The sequence below is a fragment of the Pan troglodytes genome, chromosome 23 (genome assembly GCF_028858775.2).
Source record: "Pan troglodytes isolate AG18354 chromosome 23, NHGRI_mPanTro3-v2.0_pri, whole genome shotgun sequence".
Lineage (NCBI taxonomy): Eukaryota > Metazoa > Chordata > Mammalia > Primates > Hominidae > Pan > Pan troglodytes.
In genome coordinates, this window is record NC_086016.1 from 26,993,741 (window position 1) to 27,010,992 (window position 17,252).

Sequence of the window (17,252 nt, forward strand, 5' to 3'; positions counted from 1 at the left end):
TTATTTATTTATTTATTTATTTATTTATTTATTGAGATGGAGTCTCACTCTGTCACCCAGGCTGGAGTGCAGTGGTGCGATCTCCATTCACTGCAAGCTCTGCTTCCCGGGTTCATGCCGTTCTCCTGCCTCAGCCTCCCGAGTAGCTGGGACATAGGCGCCTGCCACCATGCCCGGCTAATTTTTTGTATTTTTAGTAGAGACGGGGTTTCACCCTGTTAGCCAGGATGGTCTCGATCTCCTGACCTTGTGATCCACCCGCCTCGGCCTCCCAAAGTGCTGGGATTACAGGTGTGAGCCACCACGCCCGGCCTCAAATGTATTTTAATATAAAAGTAAGTCAATGTAGAGTCAAGTCTTACTTTAATAATAGTCATGGTTTCACGGCATGGCTGAGGCTGGAAGGTGATTTGCTAACAAATAGCCAATCCTGCCACTGATGGCCAGAAAGGAAGCCCAGAAGGGTGAGCCTGCCCAAGGGCACTCAAGGTCAAAAGCAGCTGAGCTGCCAACCAGGCCAAGGGCACCTAGCCAGCTTTGCCAGGCACCTGCGGCACAACCTTGGGTTTCACTTTGGCCATCTAAGCCCAGCCACCCACTAAACATGGCAGGAATTCTGGGGTTAGAGGCCAACAAACCACTCCACCATATCCCTGGTGCGGGACCTGGGGCAAGTGGCTCTAGGCCCATTGCTCTAGGCCTCAGTTTCTCCATCTGTACAAGAAGATTATGAATCCCTTAGTCTGGACTAGGGGCAGACAGTGTTGGAATCAGTCAATGGGCAGGGTGATAGGATGGAAAAAGGCAGAGAAGCCCAGATCCTCCCCTTTCCATCTATAGGAGTTTGGGGAGATGGCCTCACCTCTCTGGAAAATGGGAGTGAGGGTTGTTGTGAAGCTTCAAGGGGATAAAGTGTGTGTGTGTGTGTGTGTGTGTGTGTGTGTGTGTGTGTGTTGCTGGGGGAGGGGCAGAGATAAACCTGGGCAGGTATATCTGGGTCAAGTTGCACGGGCTTTTTACCCCGAGATGAGAAAAACCTCGTGGCTGCTCGCCAGCAAGTGAAATATCCTCCCTTGAGTGAGAGGGGACAGTATTTTTATGGGGTTTTTTTTGGTGGTGGTGGTGGTGTTTTCCCTACACCAAAATCAGCCTCTCCTTTGGGTTGGCAAGATCGTGAGGGGTGTAATTCCAGCCAGGAAGCCTGGGAGAGCTGAATCCACCTAGGCCTATGATTGTGCCTCTCTCTGGCTGCGCCAGTGGCTGTCCAGGCGTTTCTCACCTTGAAAGGAGTTTTGTTCTCCAGATAATGCTCAATGTCACCTGGGAAAATCACGTCAACCGTCCAGGTGCCCAGAAACCTAAATGAGGCATTATAACCCGAAACCACATCCGGCCAGGCTGCAATTGGCTGGAATCCACCTAAGGAGAGCTTGAAAGGGACTGAATATTTTCTCCTCTGGCTCAGTGCTTAACTTTTAATAGCAGTCAACAATTTCTGGGCACTCACCAGGCTTCGGTCTAAGCACTTGCATAGGTAAGCACTTGTTACCTATAAGCCTTATGGCCACCTGATGCAATAGATACTATTATAGATACTATTATCACTGTTCCCATTTTACAGATGACAAAACTGAGGCTCAGGAAGCAAGCCATAGAACTGAGACTCATACTTTGGGAATCAGGCTCGGGTTCTGGGCCCTAAGCCCAAAGTGATATTAAGGATTTAATTTAAAGGCCAACGAACCCAACGGCTTACTAGAGCTGCCCAAGGTTAGGGCATGGTCAGCTCTCATGCCTGCCCTGCCCAGGGGACAGGGATGATTCCAGAGAAGCCATACAAAGGCAGAATCTCAGGAGGAGAAATGGGACTGGGAGTTTAGAGGTGGCTGCTAGGGACTTGATATGTCAAGCCAAGTCTCTTTCTTCTTCTGGCTTCTATGTCTTTCTCTGTAAATTGGAGGGGTTGATCAATCATTCATTCAACTTTAATGTGCCCAGCTCAACGTGATCTCTTAACCCCCTACCCCCAGGATACAGTGGTGAACAGAACGTAGTCCCCACCTTCAAGGAGCTTAGAGTTTTGCAGGCAAGACAGACCAACAAAATATAGCAATATGTCCATGTGCTCACTCATTCAACAAATATTTATTGGGTGTCTACAATGTTCCAGGAACTGTTCTAGGTCCTGGAGGATTCAGCAGTGAGGAAAATAGAAAAAGCCCCTCCTTATGGAACTTAGACTCTGGAGGGAGAGAGAGACAGGGAGGAAATAAGCAAGTCAATATGTAATATGTTAGATGTCAATAAGTGCCCTAGAGAAAAATGAAGCGTTGGAGGGAGATAGCAAGTGATTGGGTAATTGGGGGATAGTCATGGAAAGCCCCATGAGAAGGTGACCTTTGAGCTGAGCCTGAAGAAGGTGATGGAGGGAGCCACGTGGAGAGGTGTCAGAGGAATATTCCAAGCAGAGTGGGGAGCAGGTGCAAAGGCCCTGAGGGGAGTGTGCCCTTGGCACATTTGAAGATGCAAAGAGGCCCATGTGACTAGAAGTAATGAGGGTAGGAAAGAGCGGTGGGCCTTGTAGCAGAGATAAGGTCTTGCTCTGTTGCCCAGGCTGGAGTGCAGTGGCACAATCACAGCTCACTGCAGTCTCAACCTCCTGGGGCTCAAGCAATCCTCCCACCTCAGCCTCCCAAGTAGCTGGGGCTACAGGCATGCACCACCATGCCTGGCTATTTATTTATTTATTTATTTATTTATTTTGGTAGAGATGAGGTCTCTCTATGTTGCCCAGACTGGTCTTTTTTTGTTTTGTTTTGTTTTTGTTTTTGAGACCGAGTCTTGCTGTGTCGCCAGGCTGGAGTACAATGGCGCGATCTCGGCTCACCCCAACCTCTGCCTCTCGGGTTCAAGCAATTCTCCTGCCTCAGCCTCTTGAGTAGCTGGGACTACAGGTGCGCACCACCACGCCCAGCTAATTTTTATATTTTTAGTAGAGACGGGGTTTCACCATGTTGGCTAGGCTGGTGTCGATCTCTTGACCTCGTGATCTGCCCGCCTTGGCCTCCCAAAGTGCTGGGATTACAGGTGTGAGCCACCGCGCCTGGCCGCCTAGGCTGGTCTTGAACTCCTGGCTTCAAGAGATCCTCCTGCTTTAGTCTCCCAAAGTTTGGGGATTATAGGCATGAGCCACCGTGCCTAGCCTGGCTTTTCACTTGTGAGTGTGGTAGGGAGTCTGTGGCTGGTCTTTAGCAGGGGTATGACATGAACCATCCTAGGTTTTCAAAAGACCACTCTGGCTCCTGGGTGGAGAACAGGCAGAAGGGAAGCAGAGGGAGAAGCCTTCAGAAGATGACTCGTCAGTCAGACAAGAGACAAAGGTGGATGTGGATGGACGTGGAGGTGGGGTTAGGGGAGGAGGACAAACAGTGGTCAGATTCTGGATTGATTTTGAAGGGCAAAGGTCAAGCTGATCAGATTTGCTAATAGAATAGGCCTGGGGTGTGAGGGAAGGTGAAGAGGCAAGGATGCCTCTAGGGCTTTTGACCTGGGACGGAGAACCTGCAGAAGGAACATGTTTACTAGGGCAGCTGGAGGTGTCTGAGTGTGAGGTTGTGTAAGCAAAGCTTGAGATGTGTATCTTCCCCAACCCATCAATCAATATATACAGGCATGAGTACAGACACAGCTCCACACCATGAAAAAGCCTGGGGTGACACTGGGGACAAGCACAGAGGAAGGGCACCCAGTCCAGCCTGGGGGGTGCAGGCCATGTCCAGGCTGAGATGCACAGATGGGCAAACTGGGTCTGGGAAGGACTTTTATCTCTTATCACATTCTCCCGGCTATGCAGCCAGGTAAGTCCAATTTCTGGATCTATTCCAGCATCTGTCACAGATTGACTGTGCCACCTAGGACAAATTATGTAACGGCTCTGAGCCTCAGGTTCCCCATCTACAAAAGGAAGGTCTGTGGGACTTAACCCTTTGATGCATTCCTTTGAAGATATGATTTAAAACTATGGATGTTGGCCAGGTGTGGTGGCTCACACCTATAATCCCAGCACTTTGCAAGGCCAAGGCGGGAGGATCACGTGAGGTCAGGAGTTCGAGACCAGCCTGGCCAATATGGCAAAACCCTGTCTCTACTAAAAATACAAAACTTAGCTGGGCATGGTGGCGGGTGCCTGTAATCCCAGCTATTCGGGAGGCTGAGGCAAGAGAATCACTTGAACCCGGAAGGCGGAGGTTGCAGTGAGCCGAGATCACACCACTGCACTCCAGCCTGGGCGACAGAGCAAGACTCTGTCTCAAAAAAAGAAAAACAAAAAAACAAAACCCCAGAAAACAAAACTATGGATGTTTCCACGTGCACTCTCACATAAGCAAGCATGCACACATGAGCGCACATGCACCCACACACACACACACACACAATTGTATGTCATTTCAGAGGCTCATGGGCCCCCTGAAGCCTGTAACAGCCCCTGAACATGCTTTGTGCTATCCCAGTTTCCTTCCCTCCTCACTCTTCACCTCAGGTCACTTGTCCCTCCAGACTCACCACACTTTAGGTCAAGACCCTCCAGCGTGGCCACCTCTGCTCAGGCTCCGGCTTTGGATCCACGTCTGTGACCTTATAAAATTCTCCTCTCCTTTGAAGGAAGAATTTAGCTTGTAGAACAATGCAAGGGCATGCTTGATGAACTGGTCTGAGGGTGTGTGTGTGTGTGTGTGTGTGTGTGTGTGTGTGTGTGTGGTTTTTCCTTCCCACTTCCTTAAATAAATAGTTTTCACTCCAGGCTGCTGGGTGGGCTGAGCAAAGAGGGGAAAGCCATCTCCAGGTGGGGACAAGGGGAGAGTATAGTGTTTTCTGGGTAGGGCAAGGCACCAATAGGGAGCCAGCCGATGAAGTCCTCGCGCTTCCTTCATTCCTTCCATGGTCTGTTTCATGTGGCTTCTGTAGCCAGCCTAGTAAGGCATGTCTTATATTTGCTCTCCCTCCTCCCTTGCCTTGAAGTCCCCTTCCCTTCACCCTTACTGAGCTGGAATTTTATCCCTAATAAAGCATTAGTACATAAAATTTGCCTTGGGCTCTGTTTTCCAGGGAGCCAGGCTGAAATACTAGCCGTGTGACCTTGGGCAACTTACTTAACCTCTCTGAGCTTCAGATCCTTCATCTGTAAAAGGTAGATAATAATAGAGCATCTCAGCGGGGCACAGTGGCTCATACTTGTAACCCTAGCACTTTGGGAGATTGATGTGGGTGAATCGCTTGAACAAGGAGTTCAAAACCAGCCTGGGCAACATGGCAAAATCCCATCTCTACAAAAACACAAAAATTAGCCAAGCATGGTAGCGCATGCCTGTAGTCCCAGCTGCTCGGGAGCCTGAGGTGGGAGGATGGCTTGAGCCCAGGAGGGCGAGGCTGTGTAGTGAGCCAAGATTGTGCTACTGCACTCCAGCCTGGACGACAGAGCGGGACTGTCTCGAAAAAAATTAAGTAATAATAATAATAGAGCACGTTTTATAGGTTGTTGTGGAGTTTAATGAGATAGCACAGGCAAAATATTTGGCTGAATAAATGATAGCCTTCATTAGTATTATTACCGTGAACCAAACGCTGGATTCCAGCATGTGAAAACATTTATGCAACATTGAACTTCATGAATATTTATTGGGTGACAACTCTGTTTCAGGTACTACGCTAGTCTCTTCCCACAAGGACCTCACAGCCTAGAAAGTGAGTGAAAAGTAATTGGGCAATTACACTACAGTGTGATCAGAACTTTAATGAGTGCGGGCACCAGCCCCAGATTCTGCAACATCTAATCAGTTTTGGTGGTTGGGGATGGCTTCTTAGAGGAACTGATGTAGAAGCTAAGATCTGAGGGACATTTAGTTGTTAACTAGATGATGGGGAGGCAGAGGGCAAAGACTTCCTGGTGGGGGTAATGGCATGGGCATAGGACTAGTGTTGAGGGAAAACATTTCAAAGAACATACTGGCTCTCACACTCAACATGCAGATAAATTTTAGGAAAAACAAAATGGATAAATATGCACCAACAAAAATGTATGAACATGGTCTTTGCAAGGGGTGTGTGGGGTGTAGAGCTATACTGTCCACATGTAGCCAGGGCCACATGTGGATTTTAAAATTTATACTAATTAAAATTAAATAAAATGTAAAACTTAGTTCCTCAGTCTCCCTGACCTCATTTTAAGTGCTCAATAGTCATCTGTGGCTAATGTTGGACAGTGCAGATATAGAACATCTCCATCGTTGCAGAAAGTTCTATTGGACAGAGCTGACACAGGCTAATCAGGACCTTCTGGAGGAGGGGACAAAAGACTGCGAAGAAAGGGTTCTGGGAAAATCCCTGGGAAGCACTGTGCTCTATTCTTAGAAAAAGAAAAGCCAGGGCTGGGAGTGGTGAGGTTGGGGGAGGGAGGGGTGTTGCCTCCGGAAACTGTACTACCTGACACCTCTTTGGTCAGGGTCTACCTCTGGGTATGTGTGAGCTGGCATCTCTCACCTACGTGGGAAGACACAGGAATGCAGGGGGAACCAGCTAAGGCGGGGGCTGACCAGGAAGTCCTGCCCCTTCTGGGTCCAGGTTCAGGAGGACTCTGGGAGTTGTAGTTCAGCACCTCTGGAATCCCCTTAAAGCTTGACAGGGATAGAAGAGCTGACACCCGGTCTGGGCTGGGCATCTCTTGGGGTGGAGAGTAGGGTTGATGGTCAGGGCTGGGGACGTGTCTGGGTTTGAGTCTCCATTGGGGGTGGCAGGAGGAGGACTGTCTTGTCCCCTCCCATCCTTATGTTCTGGAATGGAGAGGCGATGCCAAGGTGGAAGCCTGCATTGGCTGGGGAGCTGAGAAACATGGAACATTCCATTGAACAGAACCCCCAGCCTACGCATTCTGGTTCATGGAGATTTGCCCAGGAGAGACAGGAAGTTCCCTTAAGGTTAGGGAGGAGGGGCAGCAGATGGCATGTCATCAGCTGTTGGTCATTCATGCACTCAGCATACATTCTTTGAGCACCTACTGTGTGCCAAGCCCTGTTCTAGGCACTGGGAATCGGAGGTGAAAGGGAGACAGAAGTCCCTTCCTCCAGGAGGTCTAGAGAGAAGAGCAGACAATCAACGATTTTCCTTTGCTGGTATAACATACACGTCATGTAAAGGCCTGACTTACATGGATTTTGAAGGATTTTAAGTTTCAACCCAGCCGTTCCTGGTCTCCTACTCACAGACTTCTCTCTGGAAGTGGTAGTCGTCTGTAAAAGCGACTGGGTTTGATCCTTTTGATGACTGTACTCAAGATGCCCAGATGATAAGGAGAATGTCTTGAGACATGAGACCTCATGGGACCTCTGCCCCCCAATTCCTGGGTTCCAGCACTGTACACAAGTCAGTTGGGGGTTCTCGGGCTGCTGTTTGGTAAACAGGGTTTACCCTGCCTGGGTCTGACAGTGATGATCAGACCTTCAAAAGGGTTGCAGTGCAAACGGTGTGGAGAACAGGAGCTACCCTTGTTTCTTACACACACCCAACAATTTAAGAGCAAAATGAGGCAAGAAGTCTCCCCACCAATCCTCCTGAAGCCACACAATGTGATGTCTTTTTCTTTTTTTTTTTTTTTGAGACGGAGTCTTGCTCTGTCGTCCAGGCTGGAGTGCAGTGGCGCGCTCTTGGCTCACTGCAATCTCCACCTCCCGGGTTCAAGCCATTCTCCTGCCTTAGCCTCCTGAGTAGCTGGGATCACAGGCATCCGCCACCACGCCCAGCTAATTTTTGTAATTTTTAGTAGTGACAAGGTTTCACCATGTTGGCCAGGCTGGTCTCAAACTCATGACCTCAGGTGATCCACCCGCCTCGGCCTCCCAAAATGCTGGGATTACAAGCCACCGTGCGCAGCCTGTGATGTCCTTTTCTTTCTCTTTTTTTATTGAGGTCTATCTTGCTTATAATAAAGGCACATTGATTTTAGGTCCTCCAGTTATTCATGCTCTGTACATTTCCCATAGGAGCACATGTCACAGATTCAATTCGATATACTCGTGAAATTATTTGTTTCAATATCTGTAAGCTGCACAACAGCCTGGATTTTGCCAGCTGCCCACCACTGGGTTCTCCAGCACCCAGGTGCTTAATAAAGATCTGCTGAATGAAATGAGTAAAGGATAACAGAACAGGTATTTTCTCTTTCAGAGGCGACTTCCTACGATTCTCTCAACTTGTCCACAAGTTCCTGTACCCATTACCCCACAACTCACACCCACAACATAATGGCAGGAGGATGCGCACACTGTAGGCGCTCCAGCGAACTCTCAGGTGCAGTGCCCTTGCTTGGCGCGAGGAGGCGCCAGCACCGCGCACAGACCTTGCCCGCCCCCGGGCCGGCACCAGCAGCCCAGGCAAGTCAGTGGGCCCACATTTATGGAGCGCCTCCTGAATTCCTGGGTTGCATTAGGCTCTCGGGGTCGCCGGCTGGGCAGCGGGTCGGTGCTGGTGGCGGGGGATCCTGGCTGGTGACTGGGGAACATCCAGGGAACGCGGGAGGGGACCCGGAGCAAAGTTCCCAATTGGACAGAGCGGGGTCGGGCCTCGAGGGGCGGGAGCGCTTCCGGCAGGGGTGTCCAAGCGAGTCGTGACCTCTGACCCGCCGGAGAGGTCCCAGGCCCAGGCGCCACTGCCGACTCGGGTCCTGCCGGCTCTGCTCCCCTCCGCGCAGGCGCGGCCGGCGGCAGTTCCCATGGTGACGGGGGCGCGTCCCCGCTCGAGGCCCCGCCCCCAGCAGGCTAGGCTGCGCGGGGCTGCGGGCTCCCAGGGCAGGTGCCGCGGGCTGCGGGCAGGTGGCGGCGCGGCGCGGGCTGGCGGTGGCTCCACGGTAGGTTGCGCAGCGGCTGCGGGCAGTGGGGGCCGGCTGGCCGCCTCCTGTCCCCGGCCGACGAGGTAGCTGGGGGTGACGGCGGCTGGCGAGGGCCGCCAAGTTTCTGCCCGGCCGAGGCCCCGGGAGAAAAGTTGGCAAAGTTGGCCGGGGAAGAGGCGGGGAGCCGGAGGATTTCCCCAGACTCCGGGTCTGCGGGGAGGGAGGATCCCGGTTTGGGAGCCGGGGAATCCGTCTCCCGAGACTTGAGAGTGGATCCCGCGGGAAGATCCCGCACAGGGCAACCAATGGATCACGTGCCACCCGGTTGGCGACTTGGGAGTCGATCCCTGGAGGGGATCGGGCGCTGGAGGCCTGGGGTCCCACTGGATCCCCAGTCAGGGGTGACGGCGGAGGGTGATTCGAGACTGGGAGCGAGAGGATCAATCTCCTCCCACGCCAGCCTGAGCCTTGGGAATGGATTCAGAGAGATCCCGTGGCTAGGAGCTGAGGGATCGCTGGAGATCTGGGTTACTCAGTCTGGAGCTGCTAGGGTCTGGACATTTGTGCGGGTTGGAGGCCCCGGAGGTGGACAGTGGGAAGCAAGGGCGGCGAGCGAGACGGAACCCTGGTCGAGGGGAGCCCGGAGGACAGCGGGGTGGTTCGGGGGGCGTGAGAGGGGCGGCGCGCGGGGCCCCTCGGACGCGGAGGCTCCGGACACGTCCTCTCGGCCTGGCCTGCGCCCCCCCTCCGCTCGTCTTCCCAGGGCGGAGGCGCCCTGATGGGATTAAGCCTCAGTCCCCCTGTTACCAGGCAGGCCCGCGTGGTCCCCGCCCCGATGGCGGCGCGGCCCACCCGGGCTCACGGGTGGGGCCCTCGGGATGGGAAGCGGCTCGTTGACCCCCACCCGAGCCTGACCTTTTCACACCCTGCTGGCACAAACTCGCCTGGGAGTGGGGACGCCGCGCCTTAAAACCCTGCTGTTTGTCCAGTCCCGGAGCAGGCGTGTGACCTCCACCGCGCGACGCCTAGGTGGCTAGGGCTTCCTGCCTGCCGGGACTGAACTTTCTCTAGCCAGGAGCAGCCATTATCTTTTGGAAGGGAAAGGACTGTACCTGTTGCACAAAGAAAAACACTTTCTTTGCACCTTTTTTGTGACCTTGGGCAAAACACTTAACCTATCTGAATCCAGATAGGGACCCTCTGGGCAAAATGGCCTTGGCCTAGGATGGATCGGAATGAAGGGTATGAAACAGGTAGGGGCTCTATAAGTATCAGTGCCTCCCTCAGTCTATGGCCTCTCCTTTCCCATGCCCCATCCCCTGTGCTTGCCTTACAGTATCTAAAGATTCCAGAAACCCTACTTGCTATCTTTTGAAACCGCAGGATTAGAGAGCTATTTAGCTTAACCTTTCTTCCAAATGGGTTAATTGCCCCTCTGATCCCCCCTTGCAGAGAGAAGCTCTTAGGTTTGGCTAATGAGTAACCAAGACATTTGGACAAAGCTTCTCCCTTGGTCTGGCTTTCCCTCTGCTAATCCATCAAGGTTCCTGGACAAACATGTGTGCACCCCCAGACTCTGGCGCCTCCTTCCTTCCTGTTGCAGCCAGGGACAGTTCCCGAGGAATTTGTACAGACACAAGCCCAGATCTTGGTGGTTCTGGCAGGGGGATCCTTTTTAAAGGATTTGCATGCTTGACAAGGGTGCAATTACCCAAGAGAAGTGCAGAGTTTCAATGCAGTGTCTGGACATACATTTCAGCTGGGCACATGAACTGGCTGGCTCCATCAACCAGCGTGTATTGAGCACCTATGTCAGGAGCACTGTAGAAATGGTGTGGCCTAGGGCAACTCAGGATTTGTCCTCTTGGAGTTACTTTCCAGCTATGGAGCAGTCGGCTTGCCCTGCAGTCTAGTACTGATTCTTGATGTTGGGGATACAGTTCTCACCCTAGGTTCAGAGGCTGGAAGCTGCCCCTACCCCCACTGGAGGTCCTAGGGGCTGCTTTTTTTTTGTTCGTTTTGTTTTGTTTTTTGAGATGGAGTCTCGCTCTGCAGCCCGGGCTAGAGTGCAATGGCGCGATCTCGGCTCACTGCGACCTCTGCCTCCCGGGTTCAAGCGATTCTCCGGCCTCAGCCTCCGGAGTGGCTGGGATTACAGATGCCCGCCACTCTGCCCGGCTAATTTTTGTATTTTTAGTAGAGATAGGGTTTCACCATGTTGGCCAGGCTGATCCTAAACTCCTAACCTTAGGTGATCCTCCTGCCTCCGCCTCCCAAAGTGCTGGGATTACAGGCATGAGCCACTGCGCCCGGCCGGGGCTGTTTTTTATTGAAGGCTGACCTTGGCAGGAGAATGAAGGAGCCAGTTGTCTGGCTCTGAGCATTTCTCCTCACCAAGCTACATCTCTGACCAACTCAGAAACAGAGCCTCACAGGGATATTTTATATGTGCATTCATTCATTTATTTATCATTTGTTCCTTCAACAAATATTTCAAGACACTGTGTCAAAGATGAGGCTAGCAGCCACATCCTTAAGGGGATACTTTATGCCCTGAAAGTCTTTGTGAACATATGCATTTGTCTGGAAGGGGAGAACTATGATCATAGGAGGAGGGGCTGATGCCTTTGGCTATAAGGAGGGATGAGGGTCAGAGAGTTTAGTTTTCTCGACAGCCAGTGGGAAGAGGTTGGTGTTATGGGCTGCAGAAATGGAATAGCTTGTGCAGAAGCCTGGAGGTAGGTGAGTGCCTAGGATGTTGACTGGGGCCAGGCCAGCCATGCTTAGTGGTTTGGACTTTATTCCTGGAGCGTGGGGCGCTGTGGATCACAGTGGAAGGGTCTCTGCAGGTGAGGGGCAGGGTCAGATGTGTGTTTTGGGAAGCTTGCCCTGGCTGGTGTGGGGAGGCTGGATGATCGGAGGGTCATGCCAGGAGGCTGGGGGCCAGTAAGCTGGCTGCTAGAAAAATCCAGGTGAGAGGCCAGGCGCGGTGGCTCACGCCTGTAATCCCAGCACTTTGGGAGGCCAAGGCAGGCCGATCACGAGGTCAGGAGATCGAGACCATCCTGGCTAACTTGGTGAAACCCCATCTCTACTAAAAATACAAAAAAATTAGCCAGGCGTGGGGCAGGTGCCTGTTCTCCTGGCTACTTGGGAGGCTGAGGCAGGAGAATGGCATGAACCGGGGAGGCGGAGCTTGCAGTGAAGCAAGATCATGCCACTGCACTCCAGCCTGGGCGACAGAGTGAGACTCCGTCTCAAAAAAAAAAAAAAAAAGAAAAGAGAAAAGAAAAATCCTGGTGAGAGACCGTGGTGCGCGGTGGACTGGACGTAGAGACCAATGGTGTTGGAGGGGTGTTCACTGACAACTTTGACATTGATCAGTGTTACATTTAGAGAGCCACTCACTTTGAAGATCCCTTCCTCAAGGTGGGTGTAACAGTCTACCTGGGGTAAGGAAACCCCTCAGAGGGAGTGGTATCAGTACTGAATTCAGTTTAGCAAACCTGCTTTAGAACCCTGTGCCTATTCAGGGGTAGGTATAAAACATGCCAGTCCTCAAGGACTTCCTGTGGGGAGACATGGGGCACATTATTCCCATTTCACTGATGCAGGCCTTTGTGGCATTGTGAGGCCTTTGCCAGGCAGCAGTGGCAAAGCAGGAATTTGAACTCCCTTCCAACTTGCAACTAGTGAATATTTGGGTTCAGGTTAAGCCGTAGAGAAGCAACAGAGGAAGGTGGGTTTCAGTTGGGTGTGGAAGGGATAAATTGAAGGAGCCTTCCAGGAGGAGGCAGATAGAAGGGACGGAGCCAGCCAGCCGGGCGTGGTGGCTCACGCCTGTAATCCCAGCACTTTGAGAGGCCGAGGCGGATGGATCACGAGATCAGGAGATCGAGACCATCCTGGCTAACACGGTGAAACCCCGTCTCTACTAAAAATACGAAAACAAAAAATTAGCCGGGCGTGGTGGCGGGTGCCTGTAGTCCCAGCTACCCGGGAGGCTGAGGCAGGAGAATGGCGTGAACTGGAGAGGCAGAGCTTGCAGTGAGCCGAGATAGTGCCACTGCACTCCAGCCTGGGCGAGAGAGGGAGACTCTGTCTCAAAAAAAAAAAAAAAAAAAAGAAGGGAGGGAGGGAATCAGCCAGAGATAGTCCAGGGCAAACCCTGGCCCTGCCTGCTCCTGGCTGTGGCCTTGGGCATGGTTATGGTTTTGAGACTCGACTTCCCTATCTGTAAAAAGGGCTCATGATAGGATACTCCCATTCTCAAAAGGTTCTTATGTGAGTTTACTGAAGCAGTGTATGGACAGTGCTAGGCCCCGTGTCTATGCTCTGTAAGGGGTGGTATGATTATTATCACTATAGCCTGTCATCAGGATAAGTCCCAGGTGGGTGGTGCTTTGCTCAACCTGGTGTGTGCATGTGTGTGTTGGGGGGAGAGAGGGAGTGACCCACAGGTGATACTTGAGTCTTAAAGGATGAGTAGGAGGGAGGGCTGGGACATTCCAGGCAGAAGCAACAGCACTGGCAAAGGCATAGATCGCCTGGAGAACTGCATGCCAACTGATATACCCAGAATTCAGGATGTGCTGAATGAATAAAAGTTAGACCATGGGCAGCAAAAATTCCTTTCATACCCCAGACACTCCCTGAATTTCTAAACCTGAAGGCTTTGGCAGGTTTGGGGCAGAGAGGAGGGCAGGAGCATCCCTGTCTAGGAGTTCACTCTCCTTCTTCCACTCACCCATCCAGATTATAGGAGTGTGAACCTAGATAAGCCATGTCCCCCCGGGACCTCAGTTTCTTCCTCTGTAAAATGGGAGGACTGGGGAGAATGTAGGTAAAGCACATAGTGCATCAGAGCAGCGCTGTTATGCCAGAATCTGGGCTAAGCTCTTTTGTTCCTTTTTTTTTTTTTTTTTTTTTTTGAGACGGAGTTTTGCTCTTATTGCCCATGCTGGAGTGCAATGGCAGGATCTCGGCTTACTGCAGCCTCCACCTCCCGGGTTCAAGTGATTCTCCTATCTCAGCCTCCCGAGTAGCTAGGATTACAGGCATGTGCCACCACGCCTGGCTAATTTTGTTATTTTTATTAGAGACAGGGTTTCTCCATGTTGGTCAGGCTGGTCTCGAACTCTCGACCTCATGTGATCCACCCAACTCGGCCTCCCAAAGTGCTGGGATTACAGGCACCCGGCCTTTTTTTTTTTTTTTCCTAATATTTTACAACAAACCCAGGTGGTGCCTGTTTTTGAGACCCTCGACTTTACAGTTCATGAAACTGAGGCTTCGAGAGGTTATTGATGTGCTGCGAGGTCATGCAGCGGGAAAGTGGAAGAGCTGGGATTTGAACCCAAAGCTGTCTGCCTCAAAGCCATGCCCTTCCCACTTGCATGACTCCCAACACAAAGAGGGGTGCTTCTGCCTAGTCTCACTACTCAAATTGCTGCCATTTAAGAAGAAGCTAAGGCCAAGCACAGTGGCTCCCGTCTGTAATCCCAGCGCTTTGGGAGGCTGAGATGGGAGTATTGCTTGAGCCCAGGAGTTTGAGACCAGCCTGGGCAACATAGCGAGACTGTCTCTGAAAAAACAATTTAAGACCGGGTGAGGTGGCTCACGCCTGTAATCTCAGCACTTTGTGAGGCCGAGGTGGGCGGATCACCTGAGGTCAGGAGTTCGAGAGCAGCCTGGCCAACATGGTGAAACCCTGTCTCTACTAAAAATACAAAAATCAGCCAGGCGTGGTGGCGGGGCACCTGTAATCCCAGCTACGCGGGAGGCTGAGGCAGGAGAATCGCTTGAACCCGGGAGGTGGAGGGTGTGGTGACCTGAGATCATGCCATTGCAATCCAGCCTGGGTGACAGAGCAAGACTCTGTCTCTAAAAAAAAAAAAAAAAGGTTAAAAATTAGTCTGGCGGTCAGGCACAGTGGCTCACGCCTATAATTCCAGCACTTTGGGAGGCAGAGGCAGGTGAATCACCTGAGGTCAGGAGTTCAAGATTAGCCTAGCCAACATGGAAAAACCCTCTCTCTACTGAAAACACAAAACAAAACAAAAAAATAGCCAGGTATGGTGGCACATGCCTGTAATCCCAGCTACTTGGGAGGCTGAGGCAGCAGACCACTTGAACCTGGGAGGTGCAGGTTGCCCTGAGCCGAGATTGTGCCACTGCACTCCAGCCTGAACGATAGAACAAAACTTCGTATCAAAAAAAAAAAAAAAAAAAAGAAAAGAAAAAAAATTAGCCTGGCAGTGTGTCAGGCTGTGTCCCAGCTAATTCAGAGGCTGAGACAGGAGCATTGCTTGAGCTCAGGAGTTCGATGCTGCAGTGAGCTTTGATTGCACCACTGCACTTTAGCCTGAGACAGAGTGAGTCCTTGTCTCAAATAAATAAATACATAAATACATAAAAATTTAAAAAATTAAAATTAAAAATAAAAGGAAGCTGGTCAAGCACAGTGACTCAAACCTGTAATCTCAGCACTTTGGGAGTCCGAGGTGGGCGGATCACTTGAGGGCAGGAGTTTGAGACCAGCATGGCCAACATGGTGAAACCCCATCTCTACTAAAAAAAAAATAAAAATAAAATAAAAAAAAATTAGCTAGGCATCATGGCAGTTGCCTGTAATCCCAGCTATTCAGGAGGCTGAGGCATGATAATCACTTGAACCTGGGAGGTGGAGTTTGCAGTGAGCTAGATGGTGCCACTGCACTCCAGCCTGGGCAACAGAGTGAGACTCTGTCTCAAAAAGTAAAAATAAAAGGAAGCTAACAAACAATCGAGGCACATATACACACACACACATATATATATTTTTTCCTTCAATGCAATGAATATTTTATTGAGCATCTTATGTGGGCAAGGCACTCTACTTGTGAAAAATTCAAAAGATCACCTGCCCTTAGGAATCCTCTGGTCAACTGTACGAGAAGAAGGAAGGGGGCAAGGTGAGACAAGTAAGCAAATAATTATGGACTTGACTTCTGGGCAGAAGCTATCACAGCTACATTTGTTAATTGCTCAGTTAAGTGACCTTTGAAATGTTCTATAGCCATGTCTCCATTAAGAATATGAAATACGGCCGGGCGCGGTGGCTCACGCCTGTAATCCCAGCACTTTGGGGCCCCGAGGCAGGTGGATCATTTGAGGTCAGGAGTTCGAAACCAGCCTGGCCAACATGGTGAAACCCCGTCTCTACTAAAAATACAAAAATTAGCCAGGTGTGGTGGCGCCTGTAGTCCCAGCTACTCGTGGGGCTGAGGCGGGAGGATCACTTGTACCTGGGAGGGAGATTGCAGTGAATCGAGATCATACCACTGCACTCCAGCCTGGCGACAGAGTGAGACTCCGTCTCAAAATAAATAAATAAATAAATAAATAAATAAATAAAATAAAACAAATAATTTCACACGTGAATTAAAAATAGATTTAGGTACTTTCCCATTTCAGAATGTGTTGATTTACCTCATTATTTTTAAAAGCTGAATAAGGCCAGCTGTGGTGGCTCGGGCCTGTAATCCCAGCACTTTAGGAGGCTGGGTGGATCACTTGAGATCAGGGGTTCAAGATCAGCCTGGTCAACATGGTGAAACCCCATCTCTACTAAAAATACAAAAATTAGCCAGGCATGGTGGCACGTGCCTGTAATCCCAGCTACTCGGGAGGCTGAGGCAGGAGAATTGTTTGAACCCAGGAAGGCGAGTGTTGCAGTGAGCTGAGATCGCGCCACTGCACTTTAGCCTGGGTGACAGGGCAAGACTCCGTCTCAAAAAAAAAAAAAAAAAAGAAAAAACTGAATAATTTCCAGTGCATGAAGGTGCTATGAGCTTATTTAACCGATCCCCTGTTGATGGACATTGAGTTGTTTTTCAGGTTCTTTTTTTTTTTTTTTTTTTTTTTTTTGCTGTGACCCAGTCCCGCAGTTAACATCCCTGTTGACATGTCTTTGCACATTTGTTGCAGTAGGCTGGAGGACAGATTTCCAGGATGTGGAACTTTAGGGAGGAAGGGTGTTTAGAACGTTGAAATGACCTGCCCAATTTCCCAGCAGAGTGGCTATACCTTTCACACTCTTACCACAGCTGTGCGAGAGACAGCCTGTTTGTATATTTCAGAGAGAAGGAACAGTGTTTGGCTGTCTCTTGTCTTTGGCCATAGGACATGGCCTCTGGCCTGAGGGAAGGTGAGAGTTCTTATAAGTGACAACATTTTGTTGCCCTTGGGGTTCTTTTTGTTGTTGTTGTTTTTGTTTTCAGACAGGGTCTTGCTCTTTCATCCAGGCTGGAATGCCATGGTGCGATCTCAGTTCACTGCAGTCTCGACCTCCTGGGCTCAGGTGGTCCTCCCACCTCAGCCTCCCAAGTAGCTG

General features: G+C 50.8%; 1 protein-coding gene across 5 annotated transcripts in view; it reads left to right on the top strand.

Moving 5' to 3' along the window:
* Positions 1 to 8,792: 8,792 nt before the first annotated feature.
* KIAA1671 overlaps positions 8,793 to 17,252 on the top strand; it is a 245,237-nt gene continuing 236,777 nt past the window's right edge. The window contains exon 1 of one of the 5 annotated variants that reach the window (XM_054675950.2): positions 8,793 to 8,896. The gene's annotated coding sequence lies outside the window, so the exon portion shown is untranslated. The remainder of the gene's footprint in view (positions 8,897 to 17,252) is intronic. The other 4 variants (XM_009438006.4, XM_054675952.1, XM_054675951.1 and 1 more) reach the window with 4 other exon arrangements.